The sequence below is a fragment of the Orcinus orca genome, chromosome 1, assembly GCF_937001465.1.
Source record: "Orcinus orca chromosome 1, mOrcOrc1.1, whole genome shotgun sequence".
NCBI lineage: Eukaryota > Metazoa > Chordata > Mammalia > Artiodactyla > Delphinidae > Orcinus > Orcinus orca.
The window spans coordinates 54,616,509-54,630,848 of record NC_064559.1 but is presented as its reverse complement, the minus strand read 5'-3'; the positions used below and the strand labels follow the sequence as shown (position 1 = coordinate 54,630,848).

The 14,340-nt window shown below is 44.0% G+C and overlaps 1 protein-coding gene and 1 long non-coding RNA gene across 2 annotated transcripts in view; one reads left to right on the top strand and one right to left on the bottom strand.

Annotated features, from left to right (window-relative positions):
- LOC125965659 (uncharacterized) overlaps nucleotides 1-14,340 on the bottom strand; it is a 248,133-nt gene that overhangs the window by 67,374 nt on the left and 166,419 nt on the right. The window lies entirely within an intron of this gene.
- The window catches only part of PAPPA2 (pappalysin 2), a 314,606-nt gene continuing 306,138 nt past the window's right edge, over nucleotides 5,873-14,340 (top strand). The window contains exon 1 of the mRNA XM_049715361.1: nucleotides 5,873-5,991. The gene's annotated coding sequence lies outside the window, so the exon portion shown is untranslated. The remainder of the gene's footprint in view (nucleotides 5,992-14,340) is intronic.

The window sequence follows — 14,340 nt, the reverse complement described above, 5'->3', positions numbered from 1 at the left end:
CTGGAGAATGTTCCATGAGCACTAGAGAAAATTGTGTATTCTGTTGTTTTTGGATGGAATGTCCTATAAATATTAAGTCCATCTTGTTTAATGTATCAATTAAAGCTTGTGTTTCCTTATTTATTTTCATTTTGGATGATCGTTCCATTGGTGAAATTGGGGTGTTAAAGTCCCCTACTATGAATGTGTTACTGTCAATTTCGCCTTTTATGGTTGTCAATATTTGCCTTATGTATTGAGGTGCTTCTATGTTGGGTGCATAAATATTTACAATTGTTATATCTTCTTCTTGGATAGATCCCTTGATCATTATGTAGTGTCCTTCTTTGTCTCTTCTAATAGTCTTTATTTTAAAGTATATTTCGTCTGATATGAGAATTGCTACTCCAGCTTTCTTTTGGTTTCCATTTGCATGGAATATCTTTTTCCATCCCCTCACTTTCAGTCTGTATGTGTCTCTAGGTCTGAAGTGGGTCTGTTGTAGACAGCATATATATGGGTCTTGTTTTTGTATCCATTCAGCCAGTCTGTGTCTTTTGGTGGGAGCATTTAATCCATTTACATTTAAGGTAATTATCGATATGTATGTTCCTATTCCCATTTTCTTAATTGTTTTGTTTTTGTTATTATAGGTCTTTTCCTTCTCTTGTGTTTCTTGCCTAGAGAAGATCCTTTAGCATTTGCCATAAAGCTGGTTTGGTGGTGCTGAACTCTCTCAGCTGTTGCTTGTCTGTAAAGGTTTTAATTTCTCCATCAAATCTGAATGAGATCCTTGCTGGGTAGAGTAATCTTGGTTGTAGGTTTTTCCCCTTCATCACTTTAAATATGTCCTGCCAGTCCCTTCTGGCTTTCAGAGTTTCTGCTGAAAGATCAGCTGCTAACCTTATGGGGATTCCCTTGTGTGTTATTTGTTGTTTTTCCCTTGCTGCTTTTAATATGTATTCTTTGTATTTAATTTTTGACAGTTTGATTAATATGTGTCTTGGCGTGTTTCTCCTTGAATTTATCCTGTATGGGACTCTCAGTGCTTCCTGGACTTGATTAACTATTTCCTTTCCCATATTAGGGAAGTTTTCAACTATAATCTCTTCAAATATCTTCTCAGTCCCTTCCTTTTTCTCCTCTTCTTCTGGAACCCCTATAATTCGAATGTGTTGGTGCGTTTAATGTTGTCCCAGGGGTCTCTGAGACTGTCCTCAGTTCTTTAAATTCTTTTTTCTTTATTGTGCTCTGCAGTAGTTATTTCCACTATTTTATCTTCCAGGTCACTTATCCGTTCTTCTGCCTCAGTTATTCTGCTATTGATCACTTGTAGAGTATTTTTAATTTCATCTATTGTGTTGTTCATCGTTGCTTGTTTCATCTTTAGTTCTTCTAGGTCCTTGTTAAATGTTTCCTGCATTTTCTCTATTCTATTTCCAAGATTTTGGATCATCTTTACTATCATTATTCTGAATTATCTTTCAGGTAGACTGCTTATTTCCTTTTCATTTGTTAGGTCTGGTTTTTTATCTTGCTCCTTCATTTGCTGTGTGTTTTTCTGTCTTCTCATTTTGCTTATCTTACCGTGTTTGGGGTCTCCTTTTTGCAGGCTGCACGTTCGTAGTTCCCGTTGTTTTTGGTGTCTGTCCCCAGTAGCTAAAGTTGGTTCAGTGGGTTGTGTAGGCTTCCTGGTGGAGGGGACTAGTGCCTGTGTTCTGGTGGATGAGGCTGGATTTTGTCTTTCTGGTGGGCAGGTCCACAGGTGGTGTGTTTTGGGGTGTCTGTGGACTTATTATGATTTTAGGCAGCCTCTCTGCTAATGGATGGGGTTGTGTTCCTATCTTGTTAGTTGTTTGGCATAGGGTGTCCAGCACTGTAGCTTGCTGGTCGTTGAGTGAAGCTGTGTGTTTGTGTTGAGATGGAGATCTCTCGGAGAGTTTCTCCGTTTGATATTACGTGGAGCTGGGAGGTCTCCTGTGGACTAGTGTCCTGAAGTTGGCTCTCCCACCTCAGAGGCACAGCACTGACTCCTCGCTGGAGCCCAAGAGCCTTTCATCCACATGGCTCAGAATAAAAGGGAGAAAAAGTAGAAAGAGAGAGAGAGGGAGGGAGGAAGGAAGGGAGAAAGGAAGTATAAAAAGAGAGAAAAGAAAGTAAGGTAAAATAAAATAAAAAAATAATTATTAAGAAAAATTTTTTTAAAGTAGAAAAAAAACCCAGACGGATAGAATCGTAGGACAAATGGTGAAAGCAAAGCTATACAGACAAAATCTCACACAAAAGCGTATACATACACACTCAGAAAAAGAGGAGAAGGGGAAAAAGTAATAAATCTTGCTCTGAAAGCCCACCTCCTCAATTTGGGATGATTCGTTGTCTATTCAGGTATTCCACAGATGCAGGGTACATCAAGTTGATTGTGGAGATTTAATCCGCTGCTCCTGAGGCTGCTGGGAGAGATTTCCCTTTCTCTTCTTTGTTCGCCCAGCTCCCGGGGTTTGGCTTTGGATTTGGCCCCGCCTCTGCGTGTAGGTGGGTGGAGGGCGAATGTTCTTCGCCCAGACAGGACGGGGTTAAAGGAGCCGCTGATTCGTGGGCTCTGGCTCACTCAAGCCGGGCGGGGGGGGGAGGGGGGCGGGGGAGGGGCACGGAGGGCGGGGCGAGCCTTGTCCCTGGATCCTGGGACCCTGGCGGTGGCGGCTGCACAGGCCCTGGGAGGGGAGGTGTGGATAGTGACCTGTGCTCCCACACAGGCTTCTTGGTGGCGGCAGCAGCAGCCTTATCGTCTCATGCCCGTCTCTGGGGTCCGCGCTTTTAGCCGCGGCTCGCGCCCGTCTCTGGAGCTCCTTTAAGCAGGGCCCTTAATCCCCTCTCCTCGCGCACCAGGAAACAAGGAAGAAAAAGTCTCTTGCCTCCTCGGCAGGTCCAGACTTTTCCCCGGACTCCCTCCCGGCTAGCCGTGGTGCACTAACCCCTTCAGGCTGTGTTCACACTACCAGTCTCTCCCTGCGCTTGGACCGAAGGCTGGCCGAGCCTGAGCTCCCAGCCCCGCCCGCCCGGGCAGGTGAGCAGAGAAGCCTCTCGGGCTGGTGAGTGCCGGTCGGCACCGATCCTCTGTGCGGGAATCTCTCCGCTTTGCCCCCCGCAGCACTGTTGCTGTGCTCTCCTCCGCGGCCCTGAAGCTCCTGCCCTCCGCCACCTGCAGTCTCCTCCCGCGAAGGGGCTTCTGGTGTGTAGAAACCTTTCCTCCTTCACGGCTCCCTCCCACTGGTGCAGGTCTCCTCCCTATCCTTTTGTCTCTGTTTATTCTTTTTTCTTTTGCCCTACCCAGGTATGTGGGGAGTTTCTTGCCTTTTGGGAGGTCTGTGGTCTTCTGCCAGCGTTCAGTAGGTGCTCTGTAGGAGTTGTTCCACGTGTAGATGTATTTCTGGTGTATCTGTGGGGAGGAAGGTGATCTCCGCGTCTTACTCTTCCGCCATCTTCCCCCTCTTCCTCTGGTCTGTTCTTACAGAGCTGCATAGGCTCTTAATAAAATGTTACAGGCTTTTAATTTCAGAAGCATTGTGGTGGGTACTTTCAAGAAGCAAACTTGGTTGTAGCTTTTCTTTCCCCATCTTCTGGAAATATAGGAACTATTTCTTATTTATTTTTATATTCTTAGAGCCTAGAACAGTACCTGGCAATATGGCTCAATAATAATTTGTCAAGTGATTGGTTGAATGAGTGAATGAATCAATCACTCAATCTAATAAAACTCTTTTGCTTTCTGGCCCACCCCATGTCTTCATTCAAGCATTTGTCTGTCAAGTTTAAAGTGTCTCTGCTCACATTATGGTGCATTTGCTCGTGTTGTTCAACACCCTGAAAGGTATACTACTTTAGAGTGGCATTCTGCTTTATTTAACAGGTTATAAGGTAGATAAATGGGTATATCAAAAGATGTTTAGGATTTCTTTTAATAAATTAGGGTAGTGGTTCTTAATGTGGTTAATGGAACGGTGCCAATCTGGCTACTTCAGAATTATCTGGGAAACTTGAAACAGTTCAAATTTCTGAGCCTTACTTCTATATTTTTGAAAACTTCCTCAGGTGATTCTGATACTCAACCAGATTTGAGAACCACTGCCTTATTCTTTAAAATAAGATCAAAACTTCTAAAATCCTAGCTATTGGCAATTACCCAGAAATAGATCAAATAGTAGAGGCCCATTGAGAGTCTACCCAGGTAGCTTTTGGGAGGGAACTACTGGTCTCTCTGAAAGTTATACTTCTTAATGCAGGCATTCACCTAGTGCTTCTCTGGTCTTACACCAACAGTGTATTTATTGCATGTTCACTACCTCTTTCTCTGAATGCAAATTGGTACCCCTTTATCTTGGGATTTTGAGGCAGTTCTTATTTTAAATGAACTTCCCTCTTATTCTCACAAGTATAGATTAGCTACAGGGATCCATACTTTGGAGATGGAGTTCCATGCTCACAGAGATTATAAACCTGCCCAGTGACCCAAAACTGGTGAGGGGAACTCAGGGTCATGTTTGTCTCATTATACCCTCTGCTTCTCCTCCATGACTGTTGACTAAGGGTTTATACTGGCTCTGGAGCTCTGTATGCATTCCTCTAGTCCTTGCACCATCCCTGCAAAGAAAACAGTCTCTGGAGTCCTCCATTTTGTGGATGGAGTGTTTCCAAGAGTTGATCATCCCCAGAACATTGCTGCTATTCAAATGCTGTTGCCCACTCTAGCAAAGACTGCTCTGTGTTCACTAAACCCCATTGCCTTTTCCTCATGGGTACACCACTACACTACATTTCCCAGCATCCCTTGTAGTTAGATGTGACCATGTGACTGAGTTCTGGCCAATAGAATATGGGCAAAGCTGATTACCCCACTTCCAAGCTTAGCCCATCAAGAAGCCCCAGGATTATCCTTTGGGCCTTTTCTCTTTTCCCATTGGCAGGCTGAATGCAGCAGATGAAAAAAGCCCTAGAAGATTCAGAAACAGCCTTGAATAATTGGGTGGATCCTTGTCAGACAGTCCTAAGGTTTTCAGATGATTTTTTATAGCCGCGAGCCTCCCCTGACCAATACAGCTAGCTGCCCTGCCTTTGACCCACAGCCTCTGCAGCTGTAACACCAATCTCTGACCTGAGAGCCCCAGAGCAGTGGGCAAAGGAAAGAGGTCTCTCAAAGGAGCTGCCAGGAGGGCAATGTGACATGAGGAAAAACACAGGCTTGGAGCTGGAAGAAATGGGTTCAAATTCTCACTCTTGGTCTGATTGTGTAACCTAAACTAATTGCTTTTTAAGCCAGAGAGTCTTCCCCTGTGAAATGGGAATAACATGAGATGACATATGTAAATGAATCTGGTAATGGAGCCCAGTAAATCTAAAGACTCTTCAGAAATGTAGCAAGAGTTTGGCAGAAACTGAAGGAAGTGTCAAAGAGGAACAGTTTGTAGCTTCAAATAGCAAGTCCAGGAAGTCGGAGGTACCCCCATGGCTGTACTGGGCAGCGTCCTGTGTGGCGGCTCTGTAGTGAGGGTTCTACGAGCATTATTACATCTGACCCTATGATGGCTCCAGGAGGCTCTTCTAGGTCACTTGCAGCTGAATAATTTTTTGAGACACTTTTTTCTGCTTCTTTCTTGTTTCAGGATAGTGATAGAATGTAAGTTTGATGAGGAGAGGGCTGCCATCTTTTCCCCACTGTACACGGAGCACCTACCACAGTGCCTGGTGCGTTGTATGTGCTGTGTTTCTACAGGACACGTTGTATTTGGCTTAATGACTGACTCATCTCAGAGGATTAAAAGGGTAATTTGTTCCTTTGCTTTTGTCCTCATGCCTTCCTCCTCTCACCTGCAGGTAGAATGGTCAAGCCTGTATGTTCAGACTTCTGGACAACTTTGCCTCTGGAGTTGTTTGATGGCTTTTTGGTTCAGCGTCGGAAAAAAAAAAAAAAAAAAAAGGAAGTTGCAAATTATTCAGAAGAAATCCCTTACCCAGGTTAGTACTTTGATTTAAAGAAGTAGAACTGGCTTTGAGACATAGATGGGAAGGTAGTAGCATGTTCTTTCAGGGCTGGTGGCCCTATCCTGATCCCTGATAGAGCTCTGGGTAGACCAGAGCCTCTGATGGGGGCAGGGTGGGGGGAAAACAAGTGAACGCCTTTGGTTTGGACATAGAGTGCCAGGCAGGGTGGCCAATTCATCCTAATTTGCCCTGGACTTTCCTGGTTTTAAAACTGAAAGCCTTGCATCCTGGAGACCCCTTCAGTCCTGGGTAAACCTGGACAGTTGGTCACTACCACCATGCTTGAGGATCTATAGGGGGAGATCATCCTGTCAAGCATGGTGTGGGGGAAATGGAGCCTTCCACATTCAAATGGACCCTGAAGGCTCAGATGTTAAGAACTCAGTTTGCTGAGATGGACTAAAGAATAGAGGCCTTTCCCCCTGTTCTCTGGATGCACCAGTCTTCTGAGATTCATGAACATTCCTATGAGGGGCAGCTCATCCCCTGACCTCCCTCCACTCCCAGCATGACAGAGAATACATTTCTTTCTTGCTAGTGAAGATCCAGAGGCAGATTCAATTTGGCTTCGAAAAAGAGGGCAATGTGATGTTTCTTATATCTTGGGAGGTGAGAGAGAACTCATATCAGTTATACAAGACTTGCCCAAAGGACCAGAGCTAAATAATGGTAGAATCACTGCTTGAAATAGAGCTCTGTCTGGCCCAAATGTTGGTTTTCTTTCCATTCTACAGTACCTTAGGAGGCACAGTGGCCCTAAACACTGAATGAAAAGGAAAACAACAATTTGTTCGTTCAAGTAGACTTTTGGACATGCTCTCATTCACAACTCTCTTTTTCTTTGTTTCACTGGATTGATTTTATTTAGCCTACAGCATCTGCATCCCTTCCTTCCAGTCCAAATTTCTCAGTCTTACTTTCAAGACTGCTGGCTTTAGCTCTAACCTACCTTTTCAGGAGTACAGCCCATGATGTCTTCCATGTACCCCATGCTTCAGCCAAGCAGGGCTCTCCATGCTTTCCCACCTCTACGTGTCTTTTGCTGGGCCTACTCCATGGAAGGCTCTTTTCTCCAACCTCCCTTATCAAGATCCTGCCATGCTTCAAATTCCCATGAAGACTTCCTTGATCCTTCCTTTCTGATACCCTGATTTAAATATGCCCTGCATTGATTTCGTGCCATAATAACTCATTCTGCTTACTAGAGGATTCCTTGAGGGCAGGACACAGACTATGCTGTTTTTTTGGTTTTGTTTTTAAATAATCTCTGAGATAACCTAGTACAGCAATCTACACATAGTAGGCACTCTGTAAATACTTGATGAAATGCAGTGCAGAGGATTAAAGGACAAGGGAAATCTTTAGATTTTCCGTAGAGTGTGACTTGGAATTGGGACAAAAGCTAATTTGATGGAATATGTTTGAGGAAAATCGGGTGGGAAAAAACAGATAATAGACACTGAAGTGAAAGAGTAAGGCCAGCAGCCCATTTCATTCTAAGAGTGTCCCAGAAAGTCTCAGAAGGAGCCAGAGACTGATCTTTCTGACCTTAATCCAAGTGTCAGGACACAGCTCCCTGTGGGTGGAAGCCCACTCCAAGGCTCTGCTTCTAGCCTGCAGTTAACCAGGGAAAGCAGTCAATCAGAGAATGTGCTGGATCTGATCTCCTGGCTGCTGAATTCATCGAGGTCCGTACTTCAAAGTGCTGGGGATGTCAGTTACATAAAGTTGTACGGCATTTTCTTCTATCCTGGGATGAGGGGAGGGTAATGGGGGAAGGAAGAGGGAAGGGGCGCAGCTATCAGCCCAAGAGAACTGCTGCAGCAGCTAGTGCTCTGCCTTGCCTCACCACACACATCTCCTCCAAATGTGCCCTTGATGTTGCATTCTCCAACCCAAACAAAAACCTGGAGAAAAAATGATTTTGTGGCTAGCTCTGTTTTCAATACCGTGGAACATTTGCCGGCCTGGTGATCCATCACCAGGCTTTTTTTTAACCCTGCAAGATGGCCACTTGCCTTTTTTATCGGCATGTTTGCATCCATGTTGCTACTTACTTTCTCTTGAGGCCAAGTTTTCTTTCTTTTTTTTTCCCCTGATTTTTGCCATCTGTGCCATATTTCTTTAGAGTTTTTCTTCTCTAATCCCCTCTTTAGTGCCAGGAGAAGTAATACCAATGGGCTGGAGAGATTCCAATGCTTGATGCACAGAACTGGCTAAAAATCTCAACAATATCACTTCACACACATTCTGGAAACTTCTCTCTTTCATGTTTGCAAGTGGGCATGTAGCATGGGCTGCATGAAGAAGGTAAGGCTCACAATTCAGCCCTACTCAGAGGCCGGTGAGCTCCCTGCTCTTAGAATGTGGACCAGTAGTCCCTGCTGCTGCCCAAAGACCTGGGAGACAAGAAGCTCCCAGTGATGTGAGGCGGCCAGGCCTAGGAATGACAATTCTAATTAAGAGAAATAAAAACCTCACTCTTTTCTCAGGTGTTGAATTCTGTCTAAAGTCAGGAGTTATGAAATCTGCGAAGCTTAGGACTCATCTACATCTTAAGAGAGCTGTGGAGACTCTCCCTTTTCCCATTAAATTGTCATGTGGTAGGTAGGAAGAGGCTGAGACTCAATACTTTCACCAAATAGCTTAGTGGTCTCTGGATCTTAATTTCTTTATTCATAAACTGTAAGAGTTGGGGAAGTGCATGATTTTATATTAGGGGTCTATATTTCATGGTGTCCTCTCACATATTTTGATTGGATTGGTATGAAAAGCAGGGTCTAACAACTGGAATGCAAAATTTTATAGGGCTAAGGAAGTTTGTCCATTTTTTTTTCCTTTTCTTTTTCTCTCCACTTTCATGCATGTCTCCTTCTTGCTTCCAACTGGGAGAATCAATTCTATGACCACATAAAAGTCTCCTTAGGCCCAATATCTTAGGCTACTTTGGCAGTTTATAAAAGACGATCAAAGTTTTAGCTCTGTCTACCTGAGGCTCCCAGGCCAAACTAGAACTGAGTGTTCTAATTTGTATTGAATTGTTTGCCAAGCAAATATGAAGCTCTTTCGATGTAAACAGGAGTATTCACACCAACATGGTTCCTAGCAGCAGGCAGGCAGACCAGATCCAACTAGGATCCTGCCTGCTTCCAGTAGCTCTGTATTACTGTTGATGTCAGTTAGTCCAACTTGACCCCGTGGATGTTCAAGGTTCACCACCATTGGTTTTCAGTGTATTGTGTCAAAGGCCAGGGCTGCCAGATGCCTGATTTTCTGAAAAAGGATGAAATCTGAAAAAGGCTCTGTCTGGACGTTAGGATGTTTAGAATGTTTGTAAGCATGGTATAAAGACAGATGTAATTATAGCCAGAGAGTCAATCAATATTTATTGAGAACCTATTTTAGGTGCTGGGAATATAGCAGTGGTAATATTTCTTGAAGTGTTATTTGCCCTTTTCAAGTTTTCCCAAGGAATCTAGATTTTCAATTAATTGTCTCAAGCACACTGGTTACTGTTCTACCATCATAAGGGAGAGTGAGTAACTGAGCAGCTTTCCTTTCTAGAATTTCCGGGAGCTTCTTACAAGGATTAGTTGTTTAACAAACAACTAATATCTGAGTTTGATTAAGGGTTCTAGATGTCAGTGTTTCTCTGTACACTAATTCTCAGGACCTTCTTTCCAACTGAAGCGTGGAAAGTACACAAGTCAGTTAAAAAAATCTTCAAATATAAAATCAAGTAAGTAGTCTTTGGTATCTTATGGGATGCATAATGAACACGAGCTGGCCCTTTGGTGCATTTGGGCGTGGATTGAAGTTGATGCTAATGGTAGCACATCTATATCTTGGGAACTGGGCTCCCTAGAGACCTCCTGGGTAAGGAATGCCTGGGCTCAGGACCGGCCCTGACATTTTGGCAGAAGTGCTAAAGAGAAGCTGTCTCTCACTCTGAGGTTTTTCAGTCCATAAAGCAGCAGCAATTTAGTTGTGGAAGACCCCAGCAGAAACAACGTAAGAAAACTGAAAACACATAAGCACATTTGCCGAGTTTAATAGCCCTGCTCTGGCTCTCCACCTCTGGTACCTTAGGCATAAATTGCTGACCTCTATTTGATTTTCTGAACTGCAAGAATTATGGGCCCAAAGTTCGGTGAATTGGAAGAGGTAAGCTTTTATGCCTCTGAGTCAGCTTCCCCATAAACATTAAGTCTACAAATAAAAGCAACATTTCTATTTATACTTCCTGGGGTTTGTGTATCAGACGAGCCAAGCACGTCCCCGCAGCTCGGCGAAGGTGACTGCATGATCAAATCTCTGTCCAGGTAACGCGACGGAGCCTTCCAGTTTGGGTCAGAGGAAATAACCGGAGCAGATGGACAAGAGATATTAAAAATAGCACACGCAATTTCATTCGGAAAAGGGCACCTGCTCAAACAGTGACTGATTTACTCTCGGTGGTGTTTGTTTGATTCTCCTCCTGGCCACTGGTGACAAATGTGTGCTAGGGGAAGTCTTACGTTCAGACCCTTCCTGGGCACTCACCTTTAATGATGGCCAAGGGCCTGAAGGGCAACCCAGCTTCCTGTGCCCACCTGGCTGTGGGTCAACACAGCATCACCCTCATACTCCAGACGCAGCAGGAGCGTAATTCTGGCTGCTGCCACGCATGCAGGTGATCCAGACATCCACGTCATGTTTTCTCTGTGGCCTTGCCTGACTTTCTGCTCCATGCTCCTTGTATCCCCCTCGGCCTCTGTTTTTGTGTCCATCTCTGGTGCCCAGCATCAGCATAATCATTTGATTCCACACACATGTATTGAACACCAGCCCCTGGTCGCGGGGGGAGGGGGGGCTACACCTGACAGACTAGACGCTTCCCTGCTCACCCCAGTGTCCTCTGAACTAGTGGGATTAACACAGATTTGTTTATGGCAGTAATATAGGTGATTCACAATGAGGCAAACTCAGATTTGTGAGATTTGTATTTGATTCCTCACTACTGCTTTTTTTTAAATTAAGTATTTTTATTTATTTATTTTTTTGGCTGCACCGTGCAGCGTGTGGGATCTTAGTTCCCTGAGCGGGGATCGAACACATGCCTCCTGCATTGGGAGCACGGAGTCTTAACCACTGTACTGCCGGAGAAGTCCCTCCCCGTTACTGCTTCTTTACATGCCCTTCGTCCTCCCTTGGAGTCATTCATTACTTGCTTCACGCCTCAAACCTTTTCTTATTCCTGTCAAAGCATTGCCTTTCTGCTCCTTCCCTCCTGCATGTGTGCTACAAATTCTCAATCTGGTGTAAGTAAACCTATATGGGGCATCCCTTTCTAGGGATGTTATGTTGCCTAGGGCTTTCTGAAAATAACATCTCAACCCTAAGGTGTAAGTCAAATGGTAAAAATAATAAAATAAGGAACACTTTTGAAGATATTTGACGACTTCATCAGATAGAATGGATTAACAATTAGAAGGAGGTTATTTTACTTAGGACTGTTAACTGAGGAAAGCCTATTTCAACATGTGCTGTGGCTTAACTGAACCTGAGTCTATAGCAGGTGTGTGCCCGAGAGAAGCAGCCGTCACACTGGAACTAATCTCTGGGAGCAGCAAGTGCTCTCAGACTCAGAGCTGCTTTCTTACGGGTAGCCATCCAAGACTGAGACTCCTGAAGCTTTGTTGCACGTGATTCAACTGCACACATGAAGAGATGTGGCTTTAGGGTGATTTAGAAAGAAGAATGAAAGAGAAGAGGGAGGGTTAACAAACAGTTGGAACGGAAATGATTTACTCTGGGAGTCCTGCTAGAAATTATAATGAAATCCTTGCTCGTTGGGCTGCAAAAGCATCCAAAATTGCTCTTTACCGTATTCCTCATAACTCCTGTTTCCATTCTCAAGCTCAGAGGGAGATTGTAGAAGGTTGTGATAAAAAGTGGAGAGTGGAGAGGAATGGACCAGCTTGTCACAGGGTGGAGAAAAACAGGGAGAATGAAGCAATAAAGAGGTTAAGGGTCAAAGCATAAAATATGAGAAAAAATGTTGAAAGAAAGGAGCATGGCCTCTTCCCCTTTCCTCCACACTGCTGGCTGGAATGTAGATGTAATCGCTGGAACTCAAGTAGCCATGTTGGACTGTGAGGCAGAAGAACATGTTGATATCGTGGATCAACAGGAGAGTGAAGGAGCTCAATTCTTGATGACTGGGGAGCCCATACTATGCTATTTTGCTGACCTCCAGATTTCATTTTCATAAGAGCTAAATTAAAAATCTTCCATCTGGCTTAATCTACTATTCTTCAGGAATTGCTCTTCCTCACAATTAAGCTAATTCTGCTGAGAACTGAGGAATAACATGCACATAACTTGGGGAAAGGAGCACGGTGGCCTAAAGGCACATGAGAGAGCCAGGGGCTAGTGTTGGGGTTTCTTCTGAGAGCATGTTAAGGGGAGACACAGAGAGTGGAGAAGAGCACCAGGCCAGAGGGAGAGGGTGGAATTAGGGCCAGAGAAACAGCATCTATAGCAGTCACGAGAATGGGATCAGACAGGTCTGGATTTTAGTCCCAGCTATGTTACTTACTAGCCCTGTGACCTCAAAAACATTGATGTTACTCCTCTGAGCCTCAGTTTTCTCATATATGCTTTGGGGATAAAATAGTTCTTGCTTTTTGGATTTTTATGAGGAATCAATGAGAAAATGCACATATAAAGTGCCTGCATAGTGCCTGACACAGAGTAAGTGCTGCCTGTTATTATTTGAAAGAGGGGGCAGGAAGCCCCAAGGACTCATTTCATCTAGTGCTTTTGATTTTGAAGGTCTCCTGACAAGCGCTTTCCTAGGACCTAGTACCGTTAAGTCCCTGTGGGAACATATAAGGTTAGAATCTAAGTTGATGGAAGAAGGGCTCGTCACTAATTAAACTAATTAACAATTCATCATAGCAGCCTGTGGGGTTATACTGTCATGGGTATCTCCACTCACAAGAAAAATAATAGCATCATTAGCAACAACCTGTCAGGAAAACAAGGCAAAAAGTTCTGAAGCAGCAGCCACCTGCTCGTTTTGTCTAATACTTTCTTTTCTTTCTCTGAAAAGAATAGCAGGTTGTGAGAAAGATGTTTTGCTTGTGACAGCTATGTAGGGCATGCGTGGACCTTTTTGTGCTCCTCTGAAAAGTTATAATAATAACAACAGTAACATTAATAATAATAGTGGATCAGTTATCTATTGCCACAATGATGCTACATAACAAACAATATCGTAACAAACAAAACCTCAATGGCACACAATGATACAGATTTATGTAGCTCAGGAGTTTGTGGGGTTTAGTTGATTTGACGTGGTTGATCTCTGCTAGACTGGTTCGTGCTTCTGAGGTTAGCTGCAGGTTGACTGAGTGCTCTGCTCATCTGGGTTAGATTTGCTTACCTGTGTGGGGTTGGCTAGTACTGGCTGATCTAGAATGGCCTCAGCCAGGATGACTGGGATCACTCACTCCACTTCATAGTTCTTGTCCTCCAGCAGGTCAGCGCCTGCCTGTTCTCAAGGCCATAGCAGAGCAGCGAGAGCAAATACATCCAAACATGCAAGTCATCCTCTGCTTGATCACATTCACTAACGACCCACCAGCCAAGCCTGGAGCCAATGTGTGAGGGTACTGCAAAGTCCAAAACAGGAAAGAGTTAAGAAACTGGGGGCATTGAACAATTGCAACAATTGTTATTAATACTATCAGATGTTGCATACGTACAGCCTACATTAACACTGCTAAACTCTGTTCATATATTATCTCATTTAATCTGCCTCTAACCCTGTGAAGGAGGTACAATTACCATCCTGATTTTGTAGATGAGGAACAAGAGGCATAGGGAAGGCACGGATTTAGTATTTAGTAGAGCTAGGCTCAGACCTCACTTACCTAACTCCAGAGCCCATTCATTTAACTTCTATACCACACTGCTTCCACTCATGCCCATGTTATTTTCCTGGAGATTTTTTTAAAGGGATCTTTCTTTATAGATTCCTCTAGATCTGGTTGAAAATGAGGGGAAAGCATGTTGTAGAATTAATTTTTATAGTCTGATAGCTCCTTTGCTTTGAGTACACTTGGTACAGATTCAATTCTGTTCCTCAGTGGTGACTCAGTGGGTGCCCACTGTCCCCTCCCTCCAAGGCAGTGGGCAAGACTCAGGTGTTAGAAAGTGAAGAGATCCGAATGTTGCCATCCATGCTGTACCATCTTACATCTCTGGGTCCACCTCTTGTAATTATTCTCTTGGGACTTGAGTTATTCTCATGCCATTTCATCTAGCATATACTTT